Below are 6000 nucleotides of genomic sequence, written 5' to 3'. Positions count from 1 at the left end.
GTATGTAGACAGCTACAAAAAATACAGATGAAAACTCTCTAGATAGGTAGTGTGGTCTACAGCTTATTATGAGATACTCTGCAACAGGCGAGCAAAACCTCAAAACTTCCTTAGATACCATGCACCAGCTGTTGTTTACATATATGCATAGGCCCCGCCCAGTGTCTTACCAGAGGCTGCTGTTCTATCCTTCCAATAGAGTGTATAACCCGCTAGCTGTATGTTCTTAATGTCGTCGTTCAGCCACGACTCGGTGAAGCATAAGATATTAGTTTTTAATGTCCCGTTTGGTAGGATATACGTGCTTTCAGTTCGTCCAATTTATTTTCCAGTGATTGAACGTTAGCTAGCAGGACAGAAGGCAAAGGCAGATTAGCCACTCTTCACCTGATCCTCACAAGGCACCCTGATCTTTTTCCGCAAAATCTCAGTTTCCTTCTCCAGCAAATGACGGGGATCTGGGCCTGGTCGGGTGTCTGTAGTATATCCCTCCCGTCCGACTCATTGAAGAAAAACTCTTCGTCCAATTTGAGGTGAGTAATCGCAGTTCTGATGTCCAGAAGCTCTTTTCGGTCATAAGAGACGGTAGCAGAAACATTATGTACAAAACAACTTACAAACAACTCGAAAAAACAAACAAAATAGCATGGCTGGTTAAGAGCAGATTAGACGGCAGCCCTCCACTCCGGGGCCATCACACTCCTTGTCTCCTTTCCGTCCTTGAAATAGCTGGGGTCAGTTTCCCATACACATAAAGATAATCTTTAGCATTAAAATCATTATTTGTCCATTTCCTACTAAGATGTTCTTAGTGCTAAAAATTATGTTTGTGTTTTTCAGTTTCAATCAATCCCTAGACACTAAAGCCTTCCACATGCTTCGAATCGGCTAGCGCCTTGCTGAATTCAGCTATGCAAACTGAACGAGTGTGCTCGGATACTCCCTTAAAAGACCTTTGCTTAAAAAACAAGAAGAAAGCGGCAATAGTACTGTTTGTCCATCTTGAGATGCCAAAGCCAGTATACACTTCCTCATAATAGTCAAAAATAATCTAAGATAACTCAAGAAATCTGTCAAAAATATGAACGTTTTTGCCGAGGAAATCATAGTCGCGCAATTTTACATCTATCTAATATGTTTGGTGCAGTATTTCTCAAATGAAAACATTTGCATGAAAAGTTTTTTCTTGTTGAATGACAACAAACACTTAATTGAAGAATACCTGCTGTTGACAAATCACCGACGTAGGGGCATAGACTTGTTTGTATGTGAACGATCAGCCGAGAAAATGACTTCCCGAAGATCAAAATGAAAAAAACAACGTCACAAAATGTTGTCATAATAAACAGTATGCACAAACTGTTCCGGATGGGAAGCCTTAAGGCCTCCACCATGTTCCTTTCACCTGTCATGTTTTTATGGATAAGTGCAGAAAAGGGGAGTGAAGAAGAACACTGCAGACTGAGATACTTCCCAGAGACTAGGAGCTGACCTGTAATCCACCTCACAGGTGCTTGCCTGGCTCAAGGTTTGTATTTTCTTTCATCCTGTGACTGTATACAACTCTGTATGCAGGATGATTGCTTTCCAAACACACCCCATTGAAGAAATCCAAGATGCCTGCCTTCAAGGACTGAGAGGCCATTGTCAGACAGGATTGTTTTTAGAGCTCGACCCCCTCCCCTTCCCTGTGCCTCTGTGTTGGTACGGAGCAGAGGTGCAGAGGTCTTTGTGATGTGGTCATTAACTCCAGGGGTCAGGGGTCATAGAGAACATCAACATACAGTAGAGAGAGAAAAGAGAATGAGAGATGGACTGACAGAGAGAACTATCGAATGAGTGTGTAGAAGAGAAAGAACAACAGAAATACAGGGTTAGTTAGGACTAGCATGCACAGCTGCAAGCCCCACCAGCCCTGGTGCAAGTCCCACCAGGCCAGAGGCGCGTGTTGCCAGAGCTGTGATCACTCCCTCTAACTAATAAAGCACATCTAAAATGGCCAGTGATCCCTAGCAGGGGGACCAAAGTGCTGCTGAATCAGCAAACACCTGCTTCTTATGGTCCTTATGGTCCTCCGTTGGAGTGAGTAAGCAGAGCGGAGGACTTACACAACTTCACAGCATGCAGCCCAGGGACCAGGCAGGCCCCCTGTTAATGAGAAACACTCCCAGAACGCTGCTGCCCAGTTCTACTTTAGCTGTGAATTAAGTCAGGAGAATGTTCCGGAGACAGGCAGGTTGGGTAGAAGGAGGTGCGTGTGTCTGTGTGTGTGTGTTAACCCTGTCTGTTGTCTCCTCTATAACATGAGGTCATTGACATGTGAACAACACGGGGGAACAGCCCACACAGCCCCACAGTAACAAGCCTTGTGTTTGCTTTGGTCACTCTCCCATGAATGGGAATGATTGTGTCATACATACAGTATGCTGCTTCATGCCTTAGACCTCAAGACAGTAGCCGAACCCTGACCTGGTTGGGTTATGGTCAATGCACTGGGTGGACAACAGGACCATAAGGTCAGGGTTTGGTCAAGAACTGTGCATAACCTTTCACCTGTCATTTTCTTGCACAATGACCATAATCCGGCCAGCATTACAACTGTTAGTATAGTTTTGAGTTTGGTGGTGAGATTTTGAGTTGAGAACATACTTGTGAAATGTTTGGCTTAATCATCTAGAGAAGTAGAGTAAATACTAGTTCCACATTTACAGTGTATTCCCATGACTGAAATTATAACATAACATAACATACAACGCACAAGATGGATCCTGAGGAACCCATAGTCCTCAGTGAACTCCCACAACATGGACAAGCTGTCGAGCACAAGGCTGATATGGTTAGTGTTGGAGAGTTGTTGTTTGCTCCTCTGGTCTTGTTTAGTCGGGGGGCGGTGTGTATGTGTGTGTGTGTGTGTGTGTGTGTGTGTGTGTGTGTGTGTGTGCATGGGACTGCTCAGTGGAAAGGCTGAGGCGGGGGGGCTGCGAGTGTGTATATACACTACATGACCAAAAGTATGGGGATACCTGCTCGTCGAACATCTCATTCCAAAATCGCGGTCATTAATATGGAGTTGGTCCCGCCTTTGCTGCTATAACAGCCTCCACTCTTCTGGGAAGGCTCTCCACTAGATGTTGGAACATTGCTGCGGGGACTTGCTTCCATTCAGCCACAATAGCATTAGTTAGGTCAGGCACTGATGTTGGGCGATTAGGCCTGGCTCGCAGTCGGCGTTCCGATTCATCCCAAAGGTGTTCAATGGAGTTGAGGTCAGGGTTCTGGCATGCCAGTCAAGTTCTTCCACACCGATCTCGACAAACAATTTCTGTATGGACCTCACTTTGTGCACTGGGGCATTGTCATGCTGAATCAGGAAAGGGCCTTCCCGAAATTGTTGCCACAAAGTTGGAAGCACAGTATTGTTTAGAATGTCATTGTATGCTGTAGAATTAATATTTCCCTTCACGGGAAATCAGGGGGTGCCAGTGCCCCTGTGACAACAATTTTGGACCCCCTTGTGGCCCCCCTAAATGTGGAGTATGAAATCATTTTTACATAACAAATTTTTGCTATCGTTCTTTTTTTACATCCGTTATTAGACAGTGGCAACGATGATGATTATGAACTTACTACTTACTTCCAAACTGCCTCTGGAAGCAATGTTAGCACAAGAACTGTTCGTCTGGAGCTTCTTGAAACAGGTTTCCATGGACAAGCAGCCGCACACACACCTAAGATCACCATGCGCAATGCCAAGTGTCGGCTGAAGTGGTGTAAAGCCCCTCTAACAGTTGTACTGTTAGAGGGGCCAGTTACATTAGACGTTATTGTGCACGGATGTAAAAAAAGAACGATAGCAAAAATTAGTTATGTAAAAATGATTTCATACTCCACATTTAGGGGGGCCACAAGGGGGTCCAAAATTGTTGTCACAGGGGCACTGGCACCCCCTGGGGCACTGGCACTCCCCCCCCAGTTGAAATGGTCTAGAACCACCACTGCCAATGGCAGCGAGCTTTACACCACTTCAGCCGACACTTGGCATTGCGCATGGTGATCTTAGGTGTGTGTGCGGCTGCTTGTCCACCCAGGGGGTGCCAGTGCCCCTGTGACAACAATTTTGGACCCCCTTGTGGCCCCCCTAAATGTGAAGTATGAAATCATTTTTACATAAGTAATTTTTGCTATCGTTCTTTTTTTACATCCGTTATTAGACAGTGGCAACGATGATGATTATGAACATGGTCTTTTCCCTGCTAATGCCTGCAATGCAGTGAAGAAAATTATATGACAACAATAACGTCTAATGTAACTGGGCCCTCTAACAGTACAACTGGCCCCAGCTTGGCCCCCCCAGTTGAAATGGTCTAGAACCACCACTGCCAATGGCAGCGAGCTTTACACCACTTCAGCCGACACTTGGCATTGCGCATGGTGATCTTAGGTGTGTGTGCGGCTGCTTGTCCATGGAAACCTGTTTCAAGAAGCTCCAGACAAACAGTTCTTGTGCTAACGTTGCTTCCAGGGGCAGTTTGGAAGTAAGTAGTAAGTGTTGCAACCAAGAACAGACAATTTTTACGCGCTTCAGCACTCGGCAGTCCCGTTCTGTGAGCTTGTGTGGCCTACCACTTTGCGGCTGAGCCGTTGTTGCTTCTAGACATTTCCACTTCACAATAACAGCACTCACTGTTGACCGGGGCAACTCAAACTGACTTATTGGAAAGGTGGCATCCTATGACGGTGCAACATTGAAAGTCACTAAGCTCTTCTGTAAGGCCATTCTACTGCCAATGTTTGTCTATGGAGATTGCATGGCTGTATGCTTGATTTTATACACCTGTCAGCAACGGGTGTGACTGAAATAGCCGAATCCACAAATTCTAAGGGGTGTCCACATACTTTTGTATATATGTGTGTGTTTGAATATGTGTGTGTGTGTGTGTGTGGGTGGGTGGGTAGTAGTGGGGGTTGTAAAGGAGCTTGACTAAACTGTGTGTTTGTACATAAATTGACGTGCAATTATGGAGATGTACACAGTCCCCCTGGTCTGTTTAAGAGATCTGGAATAGTTTCCTAACAGTTTCAAGATGCCCTACTCTGGCTTGGTTTCCAAATTTAAAATTGGGTTTGTTGTTTCAAGTTTCAGTGTCACGTGCACAAGTTCAGTTAAAATGGTTTTCTTGTTTGCTATTTCCCAACAATAGTGTTTCAATATCATTAGTACTATAAAACATTTAGAAAAAAGTAAAGTACGACAAAAACACAAGAGAAACTGAAATAAGAAGAACACGAGAATGTAAGTAAGCTACTGTGTGTGTGTGTGTGTGTAGAGTCAGTATGAATGTGTGTGAGTGTTATGTGTGTGTGTGTTGGGAGTGTCAGTGTGAGTGAGTGTGTAGAGTGTGCATAGAGTCAGTGCAAAAATACAAATAGAACGGTCGACGCAGATAGTCCATGTAGCCATTCTGTTAGCTATTTAGCAGTCTTATGGCTTGGGGATGGAAGCTGTTCAGGAGCCTGTTGGTGTCAGACTTGTTGCTTCGGTACCATTGCAGTGCGGAAGGAGAGAGAACAGTCTATGACTTGGGTGGCTGGCGTCTTAAAACGATTTTCTGGGCCTTCCTTTCACACCCTCTGATATAGAGGTCCTGGATGGCAGGGAGCTTGGCCCCAGTGATGTACTGGGCTGTCCACACCACCCTCTGTATGCAATCGAGGGCAGTGCAGTTGCCATCCCAAGCAGTGAGGCAGGCAGTCAAGATGCTCTCAATGATGCAAGTGTAGAACTTTTTGAGGATTTGAAGGCTCATGCCAAATCTTTTCAAATTTCTGAGGCGGAAGAGGCCCTGTTGTGCCTTCATCATGACTGTGTGAACCATTCTAGTGATTTGGACACCAATGAACTTGAAGGTCTCGACCCGCTCCACTGCAGCCCCGTCTAATTTTAAGTTTTGTATATATAGTGTATTTATACTCCGGACTCTGACATTACACGTCCTAATA

Source organism: Salmo salar, chromosome ssa01, assembly GCF_905237065.1.
Source record: "Salmo salar chromosome ssa01, Ssal_v3.1, whole genome shotgun sequence".
Taxonomy (NCBI): Eukaryota; Metazoa; Chordata; class Actinopteri; order Salmoniformes; family Salmonidae; genus Salmo; species Salmo salar.
The sequence above is the reverse complement of the archived record's forward strand: the minus strand, read 5'-3'. Positions refer to the sequence as shown.